Consider the following 16,941-nt stretch of genomic DNA (forward strand, 5'->3'; position numbering starts at 1 on the left):
CATTTGTTTACTATGTATTAACATGTATTGATTGCCAGCAGTGAGCTAGCCATCCATTTAACACTCCCTCAGCTGATATATGAAACTGAGTTCTACTTTATTGCCAAGAGAGAGCCCACTGCTGAATTGGGAGGGAGACAATCTTACACTTGGCTGTTTGCAGGATTCTGCTGCAATTTATTTTAGCTAGGGATTGGCTTCTGCAAGGTTAAACAAGCCATTTCACTAGATGTGAGACGGACCAGCCTATTGGGTGTGATGACAGAGAGAAGGGATTCTCAATTTACATGAAGGGTACAATGTGAAGCCCAAAGACAGGGTAATTCATTCAGAGGGTAGAGAGGGAAAGATATGGTCATGGATGGTGGAACAACAGAGCCACAGATCTGAAGAGGAACTGAATGGGCGAAACCTGGTGCTGATGCCTTTGAAGAAGAAACGAAAAGCATAACTTCCCACCCAAAGGCATTTAAATGGTCTGAGGCCGTATAATCACATGCTTGCTCCTGATCATTAAATAAAGCTCCTCTTTTAACCCAGAGCAGACAGTGTTGGCCAAAATGCCTTTTTCTTTCTTAAAGGCATGAAGTGTTTCATGCTGCTTCCTGCCTTCAACGGCAGGAAACTGAGTTTGTTATACAAGTCTCTGGAAGATACAGAGCTAGAAAGAGTCGTTGCCGTCTGTAGCTACCCAGCACAGTGTGATAGCATACTTTATCTGCCAGAGCTCAGTTCCCAACTGCACTAAGGTTTTCAAAGGCATATTTAAGTTTCAGCCAATGAGAGAGCTGGCAAACTTCAGTAAGTATCACCATGAATCCTAAAATCACCCTGTTTTGGGAAGGGGTTTAGGCAGGGGGAGGCTGAGACTTATTAACTCCATTATATTATCACCAACAGTGTTTATGTCTTTCAATTTATGTCTTATTAAATATTCATTATTTTTTAACCAATCAAATTTCATTAACATCTATACTGAATGGATCCACGGACTAAATTGATTTCTGAAGCCTTTAAAAGTGGCATTTATATTTCTTTGTTGAAGTTGCGCTGTGAGGAAGAGATAAGCTAGCAAGGATTTATCCAATGCCATGATCACTTTTCAAGGAAAAGATGTCATAACCTAGGGAGAAAGTGACTTATTTGCATAAAACATTCCACAGTGAACTCAGTTTAAGAAGACTTTTGGAAAGCCTATTAGAAATTTTATTTTCTCTGTTAAAAGACACTTTTCATGCAGTTGGGGAAGATGAGGAACTGTCCTATTAAAGTTAAGGAAAAAAATCTCTGTGGTTCTATGATTAGAACAATAGATCACTGTTTAGATAAGGATGAGCAGAAGAAAAATCAGATGACCTTTAAATAAAAAAAGAAACCAAACCACACATCTTGCTTTAAAATAAAACTAAAATTGTTCAAACTTAACATCGGCCAACTTTGCTTGTTACTTTTATTAAATATTTGAGAAGAGCAGAGAGGCTAATTCAGAGAAGAGGGCATCATCTCTGGGCATCTGGAATGTTCTAATACCACTATCTTCGGCTAGAGGATTCCATTCTCTCTCATCTCATGACACAGAAAGAGGAGTGACTGTGGATTGTTGATTATCCATCCACAAGGACCAAATGCAACAGTGTACTTCCGTATCTGGCATATAGTAGGTGCTTAATACTGTAGCTATTTTGATTAGCCAAGAACCATGACATTATGGGTTGCCTTTGCTGACGTGGGTTGAGATACTGTTTGTGAAAGACTGGCTCCAAACACAGAGGCAGCTCAAGAGCTGAAAGGGAACAAGAAGAAAACTGCTTCCAAATTTCCATCTTAGTCTTTCTAGTGTTCTTCCCTGACTTCTGACTTCCTCAACAGTTGCAGTTTTCCAAATGAAGTCCCGAATCAATAGCATGGGTAAGTAGAACAGCCATGAAATCATCATTCCCAAACTGGAGAGCTGGTGGCACAGAAGAAACTCCTTGGAACAAGGGGCTAGAGAGGTTAGATTTGTACTGGGGCTTGATTCTCACCCACTGGGTGACCAGGGCAAATTATTTAACCCTGTCGTAGGCTAGCTTTCTCAGCTGTAAATAAGGCTAATGAAACTTGATTAGTAGGGTGGTTATGAAGAAGAGGTAATAATGATAGTAGAAATTATAACATGTTGATAAGTGTTAGCTAGTATCATTAGTAGTAACATGTACCTGCTATATGCTACTTGGAGTATTTTATCATCTTACCTAATAAGAGCAGTGTAGGATAGTGAGCCAGACATCCTGGGTTTGAATCCTGTCTCTATCACCTTCTAGCTAAGTAACGTGGGGCACATTATTTAATCTCTCTGTGCCTCAGTTTCCTTCTCCATGGAAGTGATGATAACAGCATTTACGCCATAGACTTATGAGGACAGAATGAGTTGTTACACAAGCCTCAGTAAAGCTTAAAACAGTATCTGGCCAGTAATAATACATAATCCATGTTTTCTATCGTTACTTTATTTCGAAACACAAATAGTTGCTGTCATACCCATGGCAGTATTCCCACCTTTTCTTTGCCACAAGAACCATACCTTTGCTCAAGTAGCAATAAACCTAAGCCTGGGCAAATCATGATTGTGCCAAGCCTAATGGTAATCATATTCCGCATTACCAGATACTTGCTTTCCTACCCCTTAACTCTAGAGGTGGCCATGTGGCCCAGTTCTGGCCAATGAGATACAAGAAGTCCTTTTGCAGGGCTTCTGGGAATAAGCTTCCTCCTTGATAAGAGGAGGCTCTGAAGGTGAGCCCGCTTGCCTTCTTCCCACAATTCATCTCTTTGAAATCAGTTGTGTGGGGCCATCATGCACAGAATGGTACTCAAGATAGAGGATTAAAATCAGCATGCTAAGACTGGTGCAGGGGGACAATGAAAAGCCCTAGGTTCTTGAGGACATGGCTGAGAAAAGACTTTCAACCTTTAAACTTTTTACTAAGTTAACAACAGATGTCATGGTTTAAGCTGTTCTTGATTAGGTTTTCTGTTATCTGCGACCAAAAGCAAGTCATTGTGTAAGAAATGAGAGTCATGGCTTGTTTGGAGCTGGCACTAGACTCCAGCTCTTCCTTAGCTATGAGTGACCAGGAGCTGGATCAGTGCCTGTTTCTTTCCCCCTGGAGGATGCTAGCCAGAGTCAGGATTGTGTAGCCAATTACGACAGGGAGCCTGGAAGAAAATAGGAAAGAGCGGGCTTGGCCCTCACATAAAACCTAAGGGCTGCTCTGGTTGAATGGAAATGGATTCTTTTGTACTGAAAACACACAGAAATGGACAGGTCCCCTTGAATGGAAAAGGGAGCCCTCTGAATGGCTTTCTTATGCTCATTTCGGCAAATGAAAACAAAAGAAAGACAGGCCCCAGAGAAACCTTCTCACAAAAGTGAAGTTAACACCTAGGGAGCCAAAGAGAAAAAGGCCGGGGGGAGGGCAAGAGTGCAGTGGGCCCCCTGTGTCCAGAGGTTATTCTTACTGTTTCTTGGGCCTATTTTCCTTCTTGCCCTTCTCTCCCCTCAGGGCATAATCATTAATGTTGCTCTCAGCCTATTCTGTCTAGTTTATTATGTGTAATTTATTTCTGAATCCCAGCCTCTGCTTGTTCGTCTGTGTGTAACAAGGTTAATGCCTTGTAATGATGCTTTTGCCAGTTCTGCCTTTCATGACAAAATCCAATCTTGATTTGACTCTAAACCTTGTCTCCCCTTTGGGCTTTCTTGGTTCCCTCAGTTGTCATTCTGCTTCTCCTGTCTGCCATGTCTCACCATAACGTCACGCCTACACCTCAGCCTGCTTTGAGAGGAAAAGATTTTTTAGTTTGAGAAAAAAGTTACCTTGTCTCAAATGATGTTTGGGCAGAAAACAAGAGAGCCTTGGGCCTGATATACCAAAGTAGAACGGAAGCAATTGAGAAGGGGTTAGAGCTGACATTCATGCGTGTGTGCATGCGTGTGTGCATGCGTGTGCGAGCACGCAGAGCAATGGGCAGAGCATGAGGTAAACGGCGTGACCTGCATGCTATCCTTCACTGACAATAAACACTCTCAGTGTGTACTGTACAACTCCAGGGGGTGCCGGTCATGTATTCTAGGGTGTGAATGGTACCTTCTGAACTGAGTAGCACTGTGGCTCTGCCCCTACAACGCAAAAGATTCCCTGACTCAGCAAAGCTCATGCAGGGTGTTCACAGCCATGCTGCGGCCACTATGGGAACAGCCAGAGGGAACGTGCACAGAAGTAGGGCCTCAAGTGTTGCGGACCCAGCAAGAGTCAAGTCTTTTGCCCACAACGTGCTAAAAGGACTCATGGTTTTGTTTTTTCCTTATGAGGTCACAGCAAATACCAACTGTGTCCCCATGAACTTCTTACACATTGATAAAATGCCTCTTGAGCAGCTAATTTTGAATTCTGCTACCCTTTGGCATAGACTTACTTGGAAGCAGTTTTTTCATCACATTCTATTACTAGCCCAAGGGCTCATTTGCAGTTAGGAAACCTCAGCAGGAGCCGTATGCCCAAGTGCTGGCCCCTGCTCTGTCCCTTACAGGCTGCTTGATCTTGGCAAGTTAAGTCTCTGAGCCTCAATGATATAATCTGTAAAATGGACACTCTAACACACATGTCCTGTCTATCAGCATTGTTGAGAGGCCCAAATGAAATCATGTGCATGAAAATATTTAGAAAATGATCTTTATCAAGCTTAAGAGAAAGAAAGAACAATTATTCACCCAAGTTAGACTGTGATTTCATTAGCCATTAAGGCTCCTGTCACTTTTCCTTATTTTTCTAGAGTACCTAGCACCAATCAGGTTCTAAGTTCATCTATAGCACCTCTCTGACTATCTGAAGGAAGAATTTACTTTGGGACTCAAATGTTAAAAAGGAGAAGTTCAAAGAGTGCAGGAGGAATGGAGAAAAGTTTGGGGACATAGCTAGGCAGGCATCTCTACACTAGGCAGCCACAAGAAATATACAAAGTGGCAAAGTTTGTATTTCACATCCTCTTACTTGCTCTTACACCTTCTTCCGTCCTTCCAAAGGTTCCAGTGTCTTATAGCCTCTGAGCCCTACCTACTGCCACATCTCACTCTCCAAGATTTATCCTTCCTTTTACCTGCTTTACTCCCCATCTCCCATCTAAATCTCCATTCTTCCCTATGGCTAATTTCAATTACTTATGAAAAGACAACCTGATTCAAATAATTCACAAAAAGATATAAATGGCTGATAGTGCAAAAAACGTATTTTCCTAGATTCCTAGAGTTGAAAGAGACTCAGTCCATCAACGTTTATCCATGAAGAAGCTACTGGTGTTCAGATGGGACCTTTCTTCACTGTGGGCACTGTCCTGGGCAATGCAGGACTTTTAGTATCCCTGACCTTTGTCCACAAAATGCCAACGGTGCTCTCTCATCATGCTGACTATGCAAAAGCTCTGTCCCTCACATTTCTAAATACCCACTAAATAAATGGCATCATCCCCTTCGAGAACCAATGCAATCTATCACAAGGTTTCAGAGTTGCTGGAAGATGGTTATCCAGACATTTCCTCCCTCAACTCTGTTCTTCTCTAGTCTTCATCATCATGGTAAATAGCACCACCGATGACCCTCAACTCCTCTCTTTCCATCACTCCCCAATTCCAATACAAGAAAAATCTCTGCTGAATTTCCCAGCAATCTCAAGCCTATCTTCTCCATCTCATGGTCTCCACTCAGTCCAAGCTCCCATCATCTCATTCCTGACCTACTCCAAGAGGCCCCTGGTCTCTCTCTTTCAACCTATAATCTATTCTCCATCCAGTAACCAGAGTAATCCTTTAAAATAAAACATAGGTCATGCTAACCACTTGCCTAAAATTCTTCAATTGCTTCCTAGCACACTTAGAATTAAATCCAAATGGCTCCCAGATCTTACATGAACTGGTCTCTGATCACTTCTTCAGACTTATTCCTTGTCACTCCTCCCCTTTATTCTGCTTCAATATCCACAGTGGCTTTCTTTCAGAATCTTGAACACGTTTCTGCCTCAGAGCCTTTGCACATGCTACTTTTTCTAGTTTCGTCCTTTTCCCTCTTCGCTCCCTTGTAGGCTTGGTCTTTTTATTTTGGGGGGGAGGGGGCGTTCCAAGTTCAGTGGCACCTCCTCATGGACACGTTACTATAGAGCTTCCCATTCCTACCCTAGTCGTTATTCGGAATCATAGCACTCTATTACGTTTCCTACAAAATACTTACTATAATTACTGTTTTAAAATTTTTATTTATTGTCTGTTTCTGAGCAGACTCAGCTCTACCATCGTTCATCTTATTCTACACTTTAAAACAGAGCATACACCTCAGCATCCGGCATGTAATTGGTTGTTAATAAACAAGTATTGAATGAATGAATAAATACATGGATCAATGTTTGAATGGTTTCAGTCAATATCTCAACAAGCAACCATGGCACCTTGCTGAGTAAGCCTAAATATTACAGAGTTCTTCAACAGAGTCAAATTTTGCCCATTGTAAACCCTGGGCCTTAATTCTGCCTTGGGAAGCAATACTAAACTACATGATAGTATCTTGGCCTTCTCTAAATTTCATATCCATGGTTCCTTGATAGCTTATACGAGACAGTTTCTGGGGCTTTTGCCATCTCAGCCACAGATTCAGTGTACTTAAAATGTGGCTCTGAGAAGTAAACCAAGTACTTTAGGTGTTCTCTGATTAAAATTAGTAGGACTTTTCCTTCTCATGATCAGAATAAATTAGGAACATGCCTCTTATTGAGTTAACTCTTTAAAATAAAAATAGCATAATAGTAGCATGGAAGAATAGAAAGAACATGAGAATTTGAGTAAAAAATGATGTGAGTGGGTTCAAGTTCAAGCTCTATTACTTATGAGCTCTGAGTCTGGCAGTCAGTTAACGTTTCTGAGGTTTCTTCATGCACCCGTCATTTATGGAGCACTTGCCCATGGCCAAGTCTTGATCAGTAATACAAATGGGAATAAGCCTTCTATTGTTGAAATAAGCCAATCAAATAAGTTTTGAAACAAAACGCAACACTTTACATTTCATGTCCTTGGTTTCAAAAACACTTGGTAACTGAAATGAACATTTGGAGGGGGAGTTCCACTGACATCCACAGTTCATGGATAGAATTCAGGGAATCCATGAAATTGGATGAGGAAAAAACCTTTATTTTAGCAAACTGTAACTGAAATTTGGCAGTACCTTCAATTATAAACGTAGGACACAGTGGTATCAACTGAACCTCTGACTTTGTCACCAGAAGAAATTAGATATTTTCATATCATTTGGTTATCGACTCAGATCTATCTCAAAAATATTATTTATGTTTCTCTTTAGTGTGAAATTATGGTTTTTAGTGCTCCTAGATCTTGTTATTTAATGTGTTAAAATATACTACTAGCTCTCAAATGGGAATAGTTTGACATATAATTGGTTCATTTTACAATTGTTTTTATTTTATGCACTTAAAATCATTTTCCTGAGAAGAGGTCTACAGACTTCGCCAGAGATTCACAGCACGAGGGCTCCATGGGGTGAGGAACCCCTGGTTTAAGGGGCATGCAGGGACTGCTGCACACAGGATGCTGGCATGTATTTGGTGACACCTACAACTACCGGCTAACCTGGGCTATCTACCCTGTTCTGTTGCCTCAGAGAAACCAAGGTCGGCACTTGGAATCTAATTTTAAACCCCAGTCACTGATGGAGAAAGAGGCCTCAGGAGGATGTCAATGAGCACTGACTAGAGACAGCTGGTGTTAGAGAACACGCTTCTCAAGCAGACTCTGTCCACACCAGGCTGGGGGGGAAGGGTGTGGGGGAATGACCGGGAATGCAGCCTCGAAGGTGAGAGTCACAAGGAGATTCCCCTTCCTTGGCCTTTTTGCTTGCTATAAACATAGCTCTAGTGTCTTGGAAACTCTTATCCCATGTGCTATAATCACTGTCTTCACTTTGACAATAAATGTTCATCAAACTTGGAAGAAGCTGCACCATTAGACGAGGTGCAGCTTCTTCCAAGTTTGACGAACATTTATTGAGGGCTCACTGTGTTTGTTACACAGCTCTATGGACACCTGGGAAACAAAAATGAGGCAGACCCTACTACTCCCCGCAAGTCACATCCACCCCAAACAGCACTGCACTGAGACCAACGCGGCCAGTCCAGCGTGGGAGGCAGTTCGCAAAGTTACAGAGCAAATCCCCAGTTCCTAACTGCATTGCCAACTGCCTGCCTACTGGCTCTTCCTGGGTGTCCCAAAGGCATCTAAAAATCAATACAAACTTTAAAAATGAAAAAAATTTGTCTTCTAATTGGTCACCAACACCTCTCAATTCTACATCTTAAAAAGCTATTTCATCAATCTCATCTCTCAACCCTCACTGCTACCACCTCAGCTTGGGTCTTCAGCATCCCTCGGTTGGATTATTGCAATCCGCGGCATCCATGTCTCTCTCCAAATGTGTCACCACCACTCCAGAACAAGGTGACATGATTTTTCTGCCTGGACTACGTCGAGAGCTTCCTGCAGTTTTCACTGCTTCCACTGGGATCAATCTCTCAACTTGAATTACCCACAGAGCCGCCATTATTTGGGAATTCGAATCCAATAATTTCATTTCCCTTCTTCGAGCTCTTCTATGCTGAGAAAAAAAAGTAAAATCTCCTTCCCGCAGCCCGCAAGGCCTACAGGATGGAGCTACTGCTCCCTTCTTCGACCTCCACCCCTCCCCACCTCCCTCAACTCAACCACACTAGCCTTTTGTTCTTCGAACTGACCAAAGTGTCCTTCCTTTCAGCCTTCACACATGTTCTCTTGTCTGCTCACTTCCCAGCTCTTCATGGCGATGACCATAACTACCCACTCTCATCTTCCTGGTGTGAACTCGATCTCTATAAAGGACATCTTCCCAACACCTGTTTAGTTCCTTCATAGCCCCAATCTCAGTCTACACCTCAGTTTCCTCATCTGAAAAATGGCAGTAATATTACCTACCTCATAGGTTGTGGTGAGGATTAAATGAGTGAATACTGATAAAGTACCTACTGAGAACACTGGGTACACAGCAAGCTATCGCCATCATCACTTTAACATAAAAATAATTTCTTTATTTGCCACATGTTTATTGTCTACTCTATCTACCACTGATAGAAATATTTTCACACAGTGCTTGGCACAGTAGTCATCCTTCTAGTCAGTCATTTTGCCTGCAATCTTGCCTCATCCATTCTATCTTCCGAGTAGTCTTTCTAGAACACAATCGGATCATGCCGGCTAATAGCCCTGCTGTTCATCTCTATTAGCCACAGCCATGGGTTTCACACCCTGCTCAGAAGTCCTGGAAGTTTCTTTGAGATGACTCAAGGACAGGCATGGGAGGTGGGGCAAGTCATAGGGTTCTAGGAACCTCCCAACCCCTTGCTTCATCCCAGCTGGGTAACAACAGTCTCATTCAGAGCAGCAAGTCAATGATAATTTGATAATCTTTTTCTCATATCTAGCTTTTGGTTAAGATTTATTTTAAAGGCTGTGTTTGGAAAGTCTAAAATCCACGGACCATCAGGATAAAATCCAGCCATCTTTGCCTGTCTCATTAAGCCCTTTGCCATCTGGACCTGCACACTCATTTCTGGACACTCCCCAGCCGGGGTGAGCTACCTGCGGTTCACAAGCTTTTGCAACTTCCTGCTTGTACACAAGCTGTTACTCTCTCTCTCTAGAACTTTCCTTCTTTGCCTCCTCCACTTGGCTCGAAGACACAGTTTCAGCATCACCTCTCTGAAGCCTCCCAGATCCACCCCCAGGATGAGTCTGATGCTCCTTCTTTGGGCTACCAGTTTTTTTGTTTGTTTGTTTTACTTACAATGTCTTACTACACTGTAAAGGTTTGTTTTACTCTCTTTCCACAACATCAGGGGTTGGAAAAATACCACCTGTGGGCAAAATCTGGCCTGCTTGTTTTTTGAGTGGCCCACCATGAGGTAAGAATGTTAGGTTTTAAATGGTTGAAAAAAAAATCAAAAGAAGAATAGTTCATGATGAATGAACATTATATGAAATTCGAATTTCAGGGTCTATAAAGTTTTTTTGGAACATCGCCCTGCTTGTGCATTTGTATTGTATTGTCCATTGTTGCTCCCACACTGTAGTGGCAGAGTCATTTTAGGCAAAGCCTAAAATAGCGAAGATCTGACCTTTACAGAAAAAGTTGCCGACCTCTGCATAACCAGCCCTGGCCCAGGCGGTGGCGCAAGGGTGTTTGGGGTCAAAACCTCTCTCATACCTTCTCCAAAGAGAACACTGTGTTTAACTACCGAGTAGACAAATTGATATGAAAATCAATGATGGAAACTGTGGAATGAAGGTCACAATTTTTTGACAGTATAAAAAATTTAAATAATTTTTAGGAATTACAAAACTATTAATGTAAAAACTACTTGGTTTTGAGACAGTAAAAAAATTAGCATTTTTATCAAGATAGAAAATTAATTTAAGAAAAACTATGAATACATTTAAGAAAAAAAAAAAACTTATCACTACCCTGTTTCCACAAACGAGTTAGACCAATGATGCCTACAAATTGCCCCTCAGCAGATTTGGGGATTTCTCAGAGCAGGCCTTCATCAGCTATGTGCCACCACATGTTCAAAGAAGGCAGAGGCCATCAAGAAGCTTGAGCAGAGGTAGAGATGCCACCATGCTATTGTAGTCAACATGGTCACGGTGCAGCTCTTCCATTGTTCCATCCTGTGGGAACATGCCCACTGCATCTACTGGGGCCATCACAAGTTTGACTCCCTGCTGATTGGACCAGGGGTCAGTATCTGGTCCAAAGACAACAAATGCCTACTCTGAAGTAGGGGTCTAATGGTATGAGACCAAAATCTCTTTCTTGGTAACTTGAACTAAATAATATAGAAAGTTGTTGTCATTGGGTAGCCAATGCAGAAAGGTAAATGCTATTGAGAGGTAGAGTGGCAACAAGGCTGACTGTGGCACATTCAGGTGGAAGTGTTGAGGGGCAGACATTTGAGGAAGCTGAGGCCATCTGCTAGGACTGAGAGAAGCAGCCATGCTAGGTCATGTTGATTGAAAAATTTTAGAATGAGCATCTATCATTTGCTGCTTTTGAGCTCCTTCAAAGCTGCCTTGAGTCCAGAACCTCCTTCCAATTCCATCACAAGGAGCCCCGACCTGTTACTATTTGGAATACATGACGATGATGATAGTAAGTACATACGTACTATTTACTATGAGTTGAGTAGTGATCATCGTAGACACGTTAACTCATTAACCTAGATAATAATCCTATGAAGCAAACAGGATGCCTTTCTATAAATGAAGAAACCGAAGCACAGAAAGGTTAAACAATTTGCCCAAAGTCACACAACTGGTAAGTGGTAGCTTTGGTCCCAGCTGACCTGTCTCCCAAGTCTGTGCATGTAACCACGATACAGTACTGGCTCCTATCCCTAGATGTCTATGTAATTCCACATGCTTCTGTCCACTAAATCTCCCATCCCCATATTTAGCTTGCTTAAGTAGATCTTTTTTTCATGCCACCAACTGTTCCTGACTTAGAAATTGGTGTTAGGATTGATGCTATAAAGGGTAGACCCTCAAAGAGAATTTCAGTGTGTGGAACTGGTTCTGGAGTACAGAAGAATGGAAGACTCTGAAAGTATCCCCCACATCTTGGAATGAAATGCAAATACATTGTTGTATGCAAGAATAGGAACTAATTAAATCATGACCTATAGGTTCTAGAGACTCAGACTACAAACTCAAAAACTGAAAGGTTTTATTTAGAAAGTTTTCTAGGTTTTTTCTTTGAACAATTAGAAGAGAATAAGAAAAATAATGTAATGAGATGAACTAGTTACTTTACATGGCCCTAAGTTAAAATGCAATAAAAAGAAAAAGAAAAAAAAAAAAAAACAAGTTCTTATCCCAGGTGCCTCAGCTGGAACACACACACACACAAAATTGCATTTTCTTACAGCAGTGGTTCCATAACCTGAGTATATATTAGAATCACCAGGACGGCTGTCAAAACATAGATTTGCAGTCCCACCTCCATACTCTGAGTCTCTGATTTAGTAATTCTGATATGAAGCCCAAGAATTTGCATTTCTAACAAGTTCCCAGGTGATGCTAATGATGCTAGTCCAGAGATTCCACTCTTAGAACCGCTGACCTATAGCACAAAGCTCTTTCCTCTCATTGCTGAAAGGCATGATAACGTATATTATTAAATTATACCATACGAGCTCCAACCATGCTGGGTTTCTATGGTTAAAGTTAACTCCCAGATTGGCAAGACCAGACGCTTGGCCGTTCCAATGAATGGGGACTTCTGGGAAGTGCCAGGGAGTGCAAGATGCCAGATAGCCTAGGGCTAGGAAAAAGGAGGCCCTGACACATCAGACATTAAGAAAACACAATGGTTAAGCGAGGATGAGGGGACCACACTCAGGAAAGTGTTGCCGCTAAGTACAGAAATTTCCCACGTGACCCTCCAAGACCTTTCATTTATTAATTCAATAAATATGTCTCGAGTCCCAGCTATATACCAGATACCATGCTAAGTACCCTGGCTTCAACAGAGAACAAAATATTATAAGGTTCCTGACCTTCTGGGGATTACATTTTAATTGTGGCTGCTATGAAAGACAAGAGTAACCCAGATTTTAGGCCGAGATATCTGGATTTACTTTGTGAGCTAGGCTGTGTCTAAGAACGAAAACCGGGAGCAGTCCCTCTAGGCCCTGTAGGTCTCTCTGAGGTCATTTATAAGCCTGCATATGAAGAATGGTAATAATATGTGAAAGTTGAACTATAACCCTCCTAGAGTCTGAACTTCAGACAGTCAATATACAGACCCAGAAACTCAGTTCAAAGTCAAGGATTCTGTGTTCTATCCTAAGTCTTATGTCTGCAAACAGCTAATCCTATCAGAACAGTTGCAAGGGCCTAGGTTGCTCCACACAGGAGAGGACTGACACCAAAACCCCATGTCCATGGTGCTTGACTGTCCATGGCAGTGGTTAAAAGTTTAGGTCCTTGAGCCAGACCACCCAGGTTCTAAATCCACTGCCATTTACCAGTTGTGGAAAATATTAAAGCTCTCTGGGACTCAATTTTTTCACCTACAAAATAATAACTACAGTCGTTGCTTCATTGGATGTCTATGAGAATCAACGAAAAATAAGGCACAGAAAGTGCTTAACACAAAGCCTGGCCATAATAGCTATCCAGTACATAGTAACTATGATTGCTTTTTCCCTCTAAGTGAGTGTTGGGCTTTTAAAATCCACCCTTGCATAGCAGATATATATATGAGGGTAAAAGTCACCATCTGGCCTATAGATTTCAAAATAGCTACACAGGATCATAACAGGAATTAAAGGAGGAATAAACAGGACAGAGAGACTGTAGATTTTGAGGTCAAGAAGGCTGCATTGCCGAGTGGCCCTGGGACATCACTTCTGCTCACAGGAGCTGGAAGTGTCTTGGGTTACTGTCTGCTGGAGAGCATGTGAATGTTCTGTGGTTGTCTGCGTGACAGTTAAATTATGTCAGGCTTTGGAATTATGTGAATGTAGAAGAAGGGGGTGTGTCTCCCCCAAGGGGTGGAACGAACTAGTCAGTCCCGTTGGCCAAGAGGATAAGAAAATGTCTACAGAAGGAATGGCCATCACGTTTAAGCCATAAACAACCCCAGGACCCAACTATGTCAGCCGAACAAACCTGGAACAATCAAACTTCACAACCCAGGTACACTTTCTATGAGTTGCAAGAGTTCAGAGAGGGAGGAAGTTAAATTAATTAACTTATAACTTAAGCATTAATTTTTTATATTAACCCAAGGACACAGACATGTTATAAAATGGAATGAAAGAAAAAAAAAATAAACATGAAGTTTTAAAACACACATCAAGGGGCACCCCTCCCCCCCCCATCTCAGCCCTACTTCCTAGAGAAGGTTGGTTGCTGCCTTTTTAATTAGGGGACTTTCAAGGAAAAGTTTGAGAAGCACCAGAGTAATGGAAAGAAAACACAAGTAGAGAATGCAAGACCTGGGTTTAAGAGGGAGGGCCCCGACACCTGCTTTGTTATTCTGAGCGTCTTCATCAGGTAAATGGGAATGCTCCTGATAGACTCAACCTCAGACTTGATAAGGAGGCTCAAAAGAAATAATATATGGTGAAGTGCTGTTCAAATATTTCTTAAAATTATTAGATTATTGTTATAGGACTATTATTATTTATTAAGGTATACAGAAACTGACTGCCTTGGCACATTCACAGGATGAAGTTAACCTGCTAGATTTGTTTTGAAAGGAGATTCAAAGTTGGTGGCAAGGCAGAAAAAGTAATAGCCCAGAGTGTAAAAGGCTGAGTAGTGCATACTCACTGCACAAGCGTCCCACAAATTAATGCTCAGCAAGAGAAGATGAAGGGGAGGAGAATCAGCAACATGAGATGAGAACCAAGAAACGAGAAAACACAACCCAGTCACTCCTGTCACTTTGCTACCCATGGTTGACTGAAGATGGAAAATAAGAGAAAGCCATCTAGGAGAGGGAGAAGGCAAGCAAATCTAGCCGTTTGTGCCTTGCTGCCTGTGGCTTACTGTTCAAATTACTGTGTCTGCTCTGAAGGAATCGCTGTTGGAATCTATTGAGGTCCCCTCTGGAGTGTTTCAAGTCCATCTCCTGTTTCAGGCACCTATAATTCAGCATGCCTTTTCCAAAAACACATTCAAAACCTGAAAATAAAATGCAGAACAAATGCCAAATGACATCATTGTTCTGAGTGACAACTGGGGGCACACTGATCCCATGATCCCATGAAATGGGGTTGCAACCTACCTCTGTCCTTTCAGTGGCAAGATCAGTGTACCCAACTCAGAGCGTTGCTTACACTAGCAGGCATCAAATAAATATTTGTTAAATCAAGTATCTTATCTGCCTAGTTAATAGGTTAGAAAACTGTCAGCTTTTCATCAAAACTACTACTTCTTTTTCATTCAAACCCCTCTTGAAATTCAATTCCATTAAGGCTTTTTTAATATATCCTAGCAGCAAGGAATTTACTTAAATGCGGAGAAAAAAGAAAAAGCAAAACTCCAAGCTCCCACCTGTGTAGCCATGACATGCTATTGTTTGAACCAGAGTATATTATTTAACTTGGATGACAAGCTCAGGGGGTAGAGACCCTGTCTTTCAGAACACACAGCTCTGAGCACACTGGGAGTTCTCAATAAATAACAGCGGCAAGAACTGCCGTGGAGGGACCTCTTTTAATTATTTCTTTTTCCAATTCCAGATTTTTGGCAGCATGTGTTTATCCCTTGCTTGATTTCCGAGGGGCAGCTCCCTCCCAGAAGCTCCGGTGAAGATGATAAACAGCTTTCCGACTGCCCCTTCCCCTCCTCATCCCCACACAAGTAGGAACACCTGATCGAGCCAAGACGTGGCTTCTGAGCGCACACAGGATGCCTGCTGGGTTTGGAAAGGAACTCAGTCCTCCAGGACCCAATGGGTAGAGAGAGGCAGTCAAGAGAAATGTTTTGGCTCCACACATCTACACAGCTGTCAGATGGCAAAGCTTGGACTTCCAGTGTTATTACCTGCTGTGGGCCTCTGAGCTGTCTTGTCATTAACCCCAGAGACCAACTATGCCTAAAGCTTAAGGCGAAGTAATATTTGAAGGTATTTTCAAGTCTTTCAACAGAGAAGTAGAAGATGATTTTTGCCAAACTTGAACTATTAGAGTATAAAGATCTAATATAGACAAATATTCCACATTTTAAATTACATTTGTATAGCAAGATGAAGTCATTTCGGGTGCATTGTGTGTCATTTACGCTTTAAAAAGAATTGTACCCACAACTAAATGAAGGCATTGTGTGTGTGTCCCAGCAAACGACTGATAGGCAAGGAGGAAGACGCGAATGACCATTCTAAGGAGCCTTGAAAAGAGGCTCAGTTTTTTTCTCCTTGGATAATACAGTTAATATTTGGTAAGACGGGCTTTGCAGAAAAAGGAGTGGGTGGGGGTGGGGTGGGAATTTCTTTCTATACACATATTAATATATCTTAGAGCCAATGTTCCCCTATATGCTTACACAACGCTTGTACCAACACAACACATTTTCCAAGTGGAGACTTCTCCCCTTCCTCTCTGACGCATTTTATACCAAAACAATGGCAACACCTGTAGCCCTTAATTTCTGCTCTTTGATTTCTGTCCAGTTATAAAGGAGGCTCTCAGCAGGCTCCCCTCTCAGGAGCCATATGTGGAGTTGATGTGCCAGCAGCCTTGGAAGGAAAACGGCCTCTGAGAAGTGCACAATGGTTCCATAATCCCCATCAACTGGACCCTCTTGAACCGCAGCTTTATTTTCCAGTCAAAGAAATGTCAATCTCAAGAGCCAAGCTGTGGCTTGAGAATCCAAGGGAAACCTGTGCTGTTTGCTTGGTTGGGTACAACACAAGGGTGGTGCCTCTGAGTCCTACGATTTAGGCAACCTGGAGCCCAAAAACTGCCTACAGCACCCCAACACTTTCTCTCGCTCTCCCCCTACCCCACCTCGCCCAGGGCGAGGCTTTTCCCCACAAAGCCACCTTTGCCTTCCCAGCCTCCCCCCTAGCTGGAGACCACATCACACCCTCAGGGGAGCCGCAGCCCCGCCCCCTCGCCCTGGGTCCTGCTGAGGGTTCTGTTTCACCAAACATGAGCATGTTTTCCAGTCTCGCTCTGCCCCACGTTCAGCAGGCTACCAACTCTTCAGACCACATGTGTGGCCGAGGCAGGGGTCACAAGGCCTGGGGTGTGGCAACAAGTCCTTTAGGTTCAATGGCTTCTCTGCCAAGGGCACTGTGTTTGG

General features: G+C 42.4%; 1 protein-coding gene across 2 annotated transcripts in view; it reads right to left on the minus strand.

Annotated features, from left to right (window-relative positions):
* PLXNC1 (plexin C1) overlaps positions 1-16,941 on the minus strand; it is a 137,335-nt gene that overhangs the window by 118,962 nt on the left and 1,432 nt on the right. The window lies entirely within an intron of this gene.

The sequence above is a fragment of the Rousettus aegyptiacus genome, unplaced genomic scaffold, assembly GCF_014176215.1.
Source record: "Rousettus aegyptiacus isolate mRouAeg1 unplaced genomic scaffold, mRouAeg1.p scaffold_m13_p_2, whole genome shotgun sequence".
In the NCBI taxonomy this organism is placed as follows: Eukaryota; Metazoa; Chordata; class Mammalia; order Chiroptera; family Pteropodidae; genus Rousettus; species Rousettus aegyptiacus.